Raw genomic sequence first — 11,680 nt, forward strand, 5'->3', positions numbered from 1 at the left:
GTATACTTGTATTGGTACTAGACAGTACTTCTTTTTCTAATTGTTTGAGTAACTTTCACGTGTGAAGGAAGAATTTACTTTATCGCAACGAATTGTAATTTTTCGCACAAATTAGAACAGACTTCACACAACCGCAACACTGTTACAAGTATGGAAGCTTATTCTTCAGTACTTTTTGTTATATGTAATTACAGTATGTAAATAATGAGTATGAAATTGGCAGGTTCTCACTTTCAAAGACAAAAAAGGAGAGAATAGTTTCGAAAATTGCAATGAATCTAACAACTGAAGATATGTGCTGGTACTTTAATTTGTGAACAATAATAGTTACTGAAGTTAGAACAGTACTCTGTATTTACAATCTTTTTATGGCATAAGAAGTGTTTATGGTATTACTACATTTCTTAGTCTGGTGTGCAAACCACATATAACTTACAAGGGGAGGTCACAATGTTGGGATTACAAATTTACTTCAAACTTTGTACACCTTTAGTAGGCCATCAAAACAACATAATGTGCAAGTAGCAAGGTGCACTACTATGGAAATTCCTAAGCTATGTATTTTAATACATGCAATCTATAAATATATCTAATACACAATAGGGTAAAGTTGCTATTGAAAATCTTGAATTATTCTGGACTGTTTCACTTCAAATTGTTATAAGATACTCTGATAAACATTCAGACAGACGTAGGCTATACGTATTTTAAATACACATGGTATTCAACTATATACATGCTACATAATTACAAAATGTTAGTAAAAATATCAAAAAGTACTTGACTTATTTACTTCAGATTTTTACACAATACTCTAATAAACATTTGGACAGGCATAGGCTATATATTTACCAATATATACAATACATAAATGTATGTATATAATATATAACAGCAAAAATTTCGAAAAGTTCTTAACTCACTTCAAATTTTTACATGATGTTCTAATAAATATTCAAACAGACATAGACTACATATTTTTTAAAACCACAATGCAGACATTTTCTGTTAAAACTGGCTATGATAAAGAAAATGCTGTGCTATGTTGTGTTGTGGAAATGTGGGATTTCATTTTCTTTCTTGGAGTGAGTATTAAGTACGACAGGAGAGCATTTACACCACTAAACGAGTTGTTTGTCCCATATTATTCTTTCTCTTTACATGTAATTTTCAACAAAAATTCTACACGCAGTTATATTCTATTTTATTTTCTTCCTGGCAGTCAGTTTTAACAGAAAACTTTAAAGTTGTTTTGATGTATTATTGGCTTGTGATTATAATACAGATTGATGTCTGAAATACTCATCTGTGGTATAGACAAGGGGGACAGTGAGTCAATAATTAAATCACTGAAGACTAAGGACTCTCATGAATATGATGGAGTGCCTAGCAGAATATTATAGTACTGTGCTGCCCATGTTAGTCCCGCATTTTGCCATATTTGTAATTTTTCCTTTAGAAATGGTCAGTTTCCTGAGCAATTGAAGTACTCAGTCATAAAGCCGCTTTCTAAAAAGGGATAATGTAGACGATTTTAGACCTATTTCTATGCCATAAGTGTTTGCTAATGTTATTGAAAGGGCTTTGTATGTAAGGATAATTGATCATTTTATATCACACGATTTGCTATGAAATGTACAGTTCGGTTTAGAAGTCGTATAACTACCGAAAATGCTATATTCTCTTTTCTCTGTGAGGTACTGGATGGGTTAAACAAAAGGTTTCCAACGCTAGGCATATTTTTTGATTTAAGTAAGGCGTTTTAATGTGTTGATTACAAAATATTGCTCTAGAAGTTGGAGGATTACAGAATACACGGAGTAGCTCACGATTGGTTCACCTCTTACTTTAGCAACAGGCAGAAAAACGTCGTTATTCACAGTGTTGTGAATGGCTGTGATGTGGGGTCTAAGTGGGGTAGAGTCAAGTAGGGGGTGTCCCACGGATCAGTGTTAGGGCCACTTCTGTTCCTTATTTAGATAAATGATACGCCACCTAATATTACCATAAACTCTAAAATATTTCTGTTTGCTGATGACACTAGCTTGGTAGTAACGGATGCTGTATGTAGCATAAGCTCGGTTTCAAATAGTGCAGTTCATGACATAAGTTCATGGCTTGTAGAAAATAATCTCACGCTAAATCACAGTAAGACTCAGTTTTTAAAGCCTCTAACACACAATTCAACAAAACCTCACGTTTTAATTTCACAGAATGGGCATATGATTAGTGAAACTGAACAGTTCAAATTTCTAGGTGCTCAGATAGATAGTAAACTGTCGTAGAAAGTCTATGTTCAGGATCTTATTCAAAGACTTAATGCTTCCATTTTTACTATTCGGACAGTATCTGAAGTGATCCTTCAACACGAAAATTCGTCTCTTTGCTTTATTTTCGATCTCTTATATCGTATGGTATTGTATTTTGGGGTAACTCTTCCCATACTAAAAGGATATCTTTGGCTCAGAAACGCCCGGTTTGGGTAAATAGTGTTGTTGAGAGGTGGCCATTATCTTCGGCAATGGGAACTCTCACTTATATTTCTAATAATGTTACCATATTTAATGCAATTGGTCATTGTGTTCTTCTGAGAAAACGAGTTTGATCGCAAGATTATCATTTTTTGATCGTAATAATATCATTTAATTTACTTAGCACAGACTTACTGTCGGTGTTTGCAAACCAACATCAAGTTATAAAAGAATGACCAGAGAAATCGAACTGTTTAATTGATTTAATAAGTTAAGAATGCCCATTGTTTCCTATCTTTCCTTATCCTATTGAGTCCACAGTAGGAGTGAGAAAGAAATGAATGTACGAAAATAATTGCTGAAAGAATGTTTGGGGAGAGAATAACGATCGAACGGCATTTAGCGATTTTGGGTGTACGATAGGGAACCCCCATGAACCATGGACCTTGCCGTTGGTGGGGAGGCTTGCGTGCCTCGTCGATACAGATAGTCGTACCGTAGGTGCAACCACAACGGAGGGGTATCTGTTGAGAGGCCAGACAAACGCATGGTTCCTGAAGAGGGGCAGCAGCCTTTTCAGTAGTTGCAAGGGCAACAGTCAGGATGATTGACTGATCTGGCCTTGTAACAATAACCAAAACGGCCTTGCTGTGCTGGTACTGCAAATGGCTGAAAGCAAAGGGAAACTACGGCCGTAATTTTTCCAGAGGGCATGCAGCTTTACTGTATGATTAAATGATGATGGCGTCCTCTTGGGTAAAATATTCCGGAGGTAAAATAGTCCCCCATTCGGATCTCCAGGCAGGGACTACTCAAGAGGATGTCGTTATCAGGAGAAAGAAAACTGGCGTTCAACAGATCGGAGCGTGGAATGTCAGATCACTTAATTGGGAAGGTAGGATAGAAAATTTAAAAAGGGAAATGCATAGGTTAAAGTTAGTTATAGTGGGAATTAGTGAAGTTCGGTGGCAGGAGGAACAAGACTTCTGGTCAGGTGACTACAGGGTTATAAACACAAAGTGAAATAGGGGTAATGCAGGAGTAGGTTTAATAATAAACAGAAAAATAGGAATGCGGGTAAGCTACTACAAACAGCATAGTGAACGCATTATTGTGACCAAGATAGATACGAAGCCCACACCTACTACAGTAGTACAAGTTTATATGCCAACTAGCTCTGCAGATGACGAAGAAATTGAAGAAATGTATGATGAAATAAAAGAAATTATTAATATAGTGAAGGGTGATGAAAATTTAATAGTCATGGGTGACTGGAATTCCGTAGTAGGAAAAGGGAGAAAAGGAAACGTAGTAGGTAAATATGGATTGGGGCTAAGAAATAAAAGAGGAAGCCACCTGGTAGAATTTTGCACAGAGCACAATATAATCATAGCTAACTCTTGGTTTAAGAATCATAAAAGAAGGCTGTATACATGGAAGAACCCTGGAGATACTAAAAGGTATCAGATAGATTATATAATGGTAAGACAGAGACTTAGGAACCAGGTTTTAAATTATACGACATTTCCAGGGGTAGATGTGGACTCGGACCACAATCTATTGGTTATGACCTGTAGATTAAAACTGAAGAAACTGCAAAAAGATGGGAATTTAAGGAGATGGGACCTGGATAAACTGAAAGAACAAGAGGTTGTACAGAGTTTCAGGGAGAGCATAAGGGAACAATTGACAGGAATGGGGGAAAGAAATACAGTAGAAGAAGAATGGGTGGCTTTGAGGGATGAAGTACTGAAGGCAGCAGAGGATCAAGTAGGTAAAAAGACGAGGGCGAGTAGAAATCCTTGGGTGACAGAAGAAATATTGAATTTAATTGATGAAAGGAGAAAATATAAAAGTGCAGTAAATGAAGCAGGCAAAAAGGAAAACAAACGTCTCAAAAATGACATCGACAGGAAGTGCAAAATGGCTAAGCAGGGATGGCTAGACGACAAATGTAAGGATGTAGAGGCTTATCTCACTAGGGGTAAGATAGATACTGCCTACAGGAAAATTAAAGAGACCTTTGGAGATAAGAGAACCACTTGTATGAACATCAAGAGCTCAGATGGAAACCCAGTTCTAAGCAAAGAAGGGAAAGCAGAAAGGTGGAAGGAGTATATAGAGGGTCAATACAAGGGCGATGTACTTGAGGACAATATTATGGAAATGGAAGGGGATGTAGATGAAGATGAAATGGGAGATATGATACTGCGTGAAGAGTTTGACATAGCACTGAAAGACCTGAGTCGAAACAAGGCCCCCGGAGTAGACAAAATTCAATTGGAACTACTGACGGCCTTGGGAGAGCCAGTCCTGACAAAACTCTATCATCTGGTGAGCAAGATGCATGAAACAGGCGAAATACCCTCAGACTTCAAGAAGAATATAATAATTCCAATCCCAAAGAAAGCAGGTGTTGACAGATGTGAAAATTACCGAACTATCAGTTTAATAAGCCACAGCTGCAAAATACTAACATGAATTCTTTACAGACGAATGGAAAAACTAGTAGAATCCCACCTCAGGGAAGATCAGTTTGGATTCCACAGAAATACTGGAACGCGTGAGGCAATACTGACCTTACGACTTATCTTAGAAGAAAGAATAAGGAAAGGCAAACCTACGTTTCTAGCATTTGTAGACTTAGAGAAAGCTTTTGACAATGTTGACTGGAATACTCTCTTTTAAATTCTAAAGTTGGCAGGGGTAAAATACAGGGAGCGAAAGGCTATTTACAATTTGTACAGAAACCAGATGGCAGTCATTATGGTCGAGGGACATGAAAGGGAAGCAGTGGTTGGGAAGGGAGTGATACAGGGTTGTAGCCTCTCCCTGATGTTATTCAATCTGTATATTGAGCAAGCAGTAAAGGAAACAAAAGAAAAATTCGGAGTAGGTATTAAAATCCATGGAGAATACATCAAAACTTTGAGGTTCGCCGATGACATTGTAATTCTGTCAGAGACAGCAAAGGATTTGGAAGAGCAGTTGAATGGAATGGACAGTGTCTTGAAAGGAGGATATAAGATGAACATCAACAAAAGCAAAACGAGGATAATGGAATGTAGTCGGATTAAGTCGGATGATGCTGAGGGAATTAGATTAGGAAATGAGACACTTAAAGTAGTAAAGGAGTTTTGCTATTTGGGGAGCAAAATAACTGATGATGGCCGAAGTAGAGAGGATATAAAATGTAAGTTGGCAATGGCAAGGAAAGCGTTTCTGAAGAAGAGAAATTTGTTAACATCGAGTATAGATTTAAGTGGCAGGAAGTCGTTTCTGAAAGTGTTTGTATGAAGTGTAGCCATGTATGGAAGTGAAACGTGGACGATAAATAGTTTGGACAAAAGAGAATAGAAGCTTTCGAAATGTGGTGCTACAGAAGAATGCTGAAGATTAGATGGGTAGATCACATAACTAATGAGGAGGTATTGAATAGAATTGGGGAGAAGAGGAGCTTGTGGCACAACTTGTCTAGAAGAAGTGATCGGTTGGTAGGACATGTTCTGAGGCATCAAGCGATCACCAATTTAGTATTGGAGAGCAAGGTGGAGGGTAAAAATCGTAGAGGGAGACCAAGAAATGAATATACTTCGCAGATTCCGAAGGATGTGTGTTGCAGTAAGTACTGGGAGATGAAGAAGCTTGCACAGGATAGGGTAGCATGGAGAGCTGCATCAAACCAGTCTCAGGACTGAAGACCACAACAACAACAACAATATAGGGAACTAATAGTCAATAGGCAGCGATTATGGAAGCTCTGAGACTTCAGCCTTCGGCTGTAGCGAGGTGTAGGAAGGTTGGATAGTCTGCAAAACGTACATTTTAGCCTTTGGGAGGCAAAGCGCGGTATCTTTCCCATTATGTAGAAGGGAGGTTTGACTGGAAACTTTAAACTGGGCTAATTCTGAGCTGCTGATTAGTTGGGAGCACACCCCACCATGAGCGGTCAGGCGAGCAGATCAGTAGTGTGGGCCCGAGTCCAGGGAACTGCTGCTGAAGACTTGGACGAGACAGGACGCTTTTCTGAGATGGGTTGAGCGATGCTCGATTTGAGTGTGGGAAATGTGCTATATTTTAATCAATGCTTTCGCATTAGGTGAAGAACCCTCCTTTTGTAGCTAGATTTAAACTACTATTAATATTATGGGGGAACGAAATTTATGTAAGTAGGTAATGTGCAATAGTAGGTGATGTAGAATTGTTGCTTGGCTTTGTGATAATAATTCGCAATTTTGGGATTTTATAACAATTCCACAGTGAATAATTTAATCTTAATTTTGTGGGCAAGCAAGTTCAATAGGAAAAATGAACTATTTAAGTGCGTATGGCAATTTACTTAGTTTTTCACCTGCCACTTACCACATGGGGCTGATCAAGAATCTTATAACTAGTGAAGGCATGAGTGCTAGGGATCTATAGCATGTAAGTAGGAAGTGTGCTATAAAATGAAATATGTGTGTGGAATTAAGTACTGTCATGATTTTTCAATTTTCTTACATATCTGCAATCTTGAAAGATTTAGGAATGTGGATCCTTTTGTTAAGGGCACATAGTACCTCGTGTGAAAGCTTGTATCGAATTTTAGCAAACCAGGTGTAGATAATGCTTGCTTATTGATGTTTATTGGAATGTAGAGTCACATGGGGAAATTTTCTGAATAATTAATATTGCAAAGAGGGAAAAGAGATTAGTAAACTGATAACAAAGCCTTGATCTTTGGCTGCAGCAACGTAAATAGTTCAACTTGAGTATATGTATTTTGTATGTGTAATTTTGGAAGGATTTTAATATTTCTGTGGGAGTTGTGACGGGAGTAGGCAGTGGTACAACAGTGGCTATTAAAGAAAGTCATTCAATAGGTGCGGAATTTATATGTGATAATTTTGGTTTTCAGTGGGATAATTCTGAGTAGAGATAGTTACTGATCGGTGATTATTGGAACTGCTAATGGCTCGATTCTTACGTTTGTCCTGTGCATATGTTGGTGCAGTAATTGTGTGAGAATGTTGATCAATGGATTACAGTTGTGGAATACCCTTTTCTTCTGATTCAAAAGTGGGCATTTGTGGAAATGAGGGGTACCATTCTGTAGGAGACAATAGTTTTACTAAAAAAGTCAGATGCATTAACGATAAATTTATATACAAAGTCAGATGCATTAAATTATACATTGTTAATAAGAAAGTAAGATGCGTTAAATTTACATTGTGGAATCAGATGCAAATTTCATGCTGGGCAAAGATCAAATGCGTTAATATTTGTTTAAAGAAGTGAATTTTTTTGTTCTTGTGCTTATCTGAAATGTTATATAAAATTCAAATTCTATAAGAGTAGACGAACCTTTCATTATTTTATTTTATTATCAGTTAAAAAAATAAATTTTAGTTAACGATTTTACTATATGTTTGAATGTCAATCATTGGGTCAAGCAGAATTGACATAGCTTTCAAGTTAGGGCATTTATGCTAAGGTCCCGCAAATAAATCCATTGTGTGTAGTGTTAAACTAAAATAGTAAGTTCACAAACCTATTGTCGACCCCTGTTCACGAGTCTGGGTATTTTGACATAGGCCTCTCATTATACAGGGTGGTCCATTGATCGTGACCAGGCCAAATATCTCACGCAGTAGGCATCAAACGAAAAAACTACAAAGAACAAAACTTGTCTAGCTTGATGGGGGAAACCAGATGTCGCTATGGTTGGTCCGCTAGATGGTGCTGCCATAAGTCGAACGGATATCAACTGCTTTTTAAAAAAATAGGAACCCCCATTTTTACTATATATTCGTGTAGTACGTAAATAAATATGAATGTTTTAATTGGACCACTTCTTTCGGTTTGTGATAAATGGCGCTGTAATAGTCAAAACGTATAAGTAAGTGGTATCACTTAACATTCCGCTAGTGTGGACGGTATTTACTTCGTGATACGTTATCCATGTTAAAATGGACCGTTTACCAATTGCAGAAAAGGTCTATATCGTATCGATGTATGGCTACTGGGATCAAAATGCCCAACAGGCGTCTGCTATGTATGCTGATCGGTATCCTGGACAACATCATCCAAGTGTCCGGACCGTTCGCCGGATAGTTACGTTATTTAAGGAAACAGGAAGTTTTCAGCCACATCTGAAACGTGATCCACGACCTGCAACTAATGACGATGCCCAAGTAAGTGTTTTAGCTGCTGTCGCGGCTAATCCGCACATCAGCAGCAGTCAAATTGCGCGAGAATCGGGAATCTCACAAACGTCGGTGTTGAGAATGCTACATCAACATCGAATGCACACGTACCATATTTCTATGCACCAGGAATTGCATGGCGACGACTTTGAACGTCGTGTACAGTTCTGCCACTGGCCACAAGAGAAATTACGGGACGATGACAGATTTTTTGCACGCCTCCTATTTAGCGACGAAGCGTCATTCACCAAAAGCGGTAACGTAAACCGGCATAATATGCACTATTGGGCAACGGAAAATCCACGATGGCGGCGACAAGTGGAACATCAGCGAGCTTAGCGGGTTAATGTATGGTGCGGCATTATGGGAGGAAGGATAATTGGCCCCCATTTTATCGAGAGCAATCTAAATGGTGCAATGTATGCTGATTTCCTACATACTGTTCTACCGATCTTAGTATAAGATGTTTCACTGCCACCAATGACCAGACGTCTTCAATTGGTGAGAGGTCTGGAGAATGTGCTGGCCAGGGCAGCAGTCGAACATTTTCTGTATCCAGAAAGGCCGGTACAGGACCTGCAACGTGCGGTCGGGTATTATCCTGCTGAAATGTAGGGTTTTGCAGGGATCGAATGAAGGGTAGAGCCACGGGTTGTAACAATTCTGAAATGTAACGTCCACTATTCAAACTGCCGTCAATGCGAACAAGAGGTGACCGAGAAGTGTAACCAGTGGCACCTGATACCATCACACCGGGTGATACGCCAGTATAGCGATGACGAATACACGGTTCCAATGTGCGTTCACCGCAATGTCGCCAAATGCGGATGCGACCATCATGATGCTGTAAACAGAACCTGGATTCATCCGAAAAATGACGTTTTGCCATTCGTGCACCAAGGTTCGTCGTTGAGTACACCATCGCAGGCGCTCCTCTCTGTGATCAGAAACATGATGGTACGCATTTCTCCTCGTTACACGAGGCATCACAAGAACGTTTCACCAGGCAACGCCGGTCAACTGCTGTTCGTGTGTGAGAAATCGGTTGGAAACTTTCCTCATGTCAGCATGTTGTAGGTGTCGCCACCTACAACGTGGCTCTGAAAAGCTAATCATTTGCTTATCACAGCATCTTCCTCCTGTCGGTTAAATTTCACATCTGTATCACGTCATCTTCGCAGTGTAGCAATTTTAATGGCCAGTAGTGTATACATCAGACAGCGCAACGATTTGAATGGAACTCCTTTTCCGACACAGCAAGACAATAAATTATGCCTCAAAATACGCATTTTTGAGAGTACATTCATTTCTGATGTTACATTTACTTACACACAATGATCGTTGTTTCTGTACTAACGAAGTTTTTCAACAGCTGTATTAAAAATTTCTGTTGTAAAATTATGCAACGCTGTTAATAAAGAAACAACATCCACGATACGTAAATAAATGTAAGCATCTGAAGATGGGATACCAGGCATCCTGAAATGTCATCCTTAAAACAATAAACGCCTACAAAATCAACTGGGTGCAGCTAATTCACTATAAATTAGTCTGAAAATGCGTTTCCCTTTGTTCTTGAATTCTAGCGGCTACGAAATGGCATTATGGATGTGCGAAGTAAACTAAACTTTCACTTGTTTGTGACATAAGGTGCAAACATGGGGCGAGCCGAGCGTAGGTGGAAATACCAGAAAATATGTAAAGGGTGGAATGCATTGCGAGTGCTTTGTTCTTCTGTGGAATAAAGAACTGACAAAGCGATTTTTTCAGCAAAATATCTGTAACTGGAAGTTTAATTTCAGTAAACAGTGCTACAGTAATCAACTACAACTCACATTCTGTCTGTGCGTACAATCAGCAGCAATACCAAACCAAAAAAAAGCCTATTGTTCTGGATCGTGACAAAACTGACAATGAAACTGTATGTTACTAGCAAGGAATGGGAGCTACAACCTTTATGATATCTGGTGGTCATATGCACCAAATTTTAAAGAAACATTGTCTATAAAAAAAATCAGCATGTTTCCATGCACAGTGAAAAGAATGATATTTACAGTAACAACCAAATACAGTCCCATATAATCTTGAACGTCACTGTAATATGGAGAAGTGAGCATACGAAATGGACCATTATTACTGATGTAACTACCTGGCAGATTAACCTTGTTTTAATCTGTGAGGAAGTTTCATTCCAGTGCACACTCCACTGCTGTCTTTATCAAATTTGTTTCATACCATCTAAAATTGCAAATAACATCATTTCAGTTGAAAACTGAGATTCAATATTTGTTTATTATGATTTCCGTTAGAAAAAATATAGATTTAAATACAGGTTAAATAGTACTGAACAGGAATTTCAAACCACAACCGCTCCTCTTTTCAATCTACGACACTACAAGTTCAGCTACAGGCACCTATACAGAATTGATGGAATTTTTGACTTAACAGTTGTTGGAAATCAACTCATTTTTAGAAACAACTTTATCGAATATATCTTTTTTTAAATTATTTTGCACTGCATTAGGAATTTTTCAAATCCTTTAGTTATACATCAACGAAATCGAAATGGTCAGTCCGTAAGGTCCCATTGTCAGATAACTACTCATTTATATGCTTTCAGGTGGAATTCTATACAACCTGCTGTCTGATCAGAGTGCAAAAACATACAATGTGCATAAAAATCTGACAGTAACTTAAATATGTTCCAGTAATTTTCTAAAGTTGTGATAACAATGACTTGCTGAGTGTGGCATGTTGTGGTAGCACTACGTAGTTGGTGGCCTGATGGCATGAACGACAACCCAGGGCCAATGAGATGGGGGGCCAAAGGGTCAACAAGATATACAGGCCCTGTTGTGTGGGTCACAGCACGTAACACTACAGGTCTTACAAGTGCCAGCAGTTGTCTCTGGCAGGTAGCAAGTTATCAGATGAGTTTAATAATTCTTAGTTGAACGTTTAAATACATGCAAGCTCTCGATAAAGTTAAGACCTTTAGTGGGTACATTTTCATTGAGATATTAA

Source organism: Schistocerca gregaria, chromosome X (assembly GCF_023897955.1).
Source record: "Schistocerca gregaria isolate iqSchGreg1 chromosome X, iqSchGreg1.2, whole genome shotgun sequence".
In the NCBI taxonomy this organism is placed as follows: Eukaryota; Metazoa; Arthropoda; class Insecta; order Orthoptera; family Acrididae; genus Schistocerca; species Schistocerca gregaria.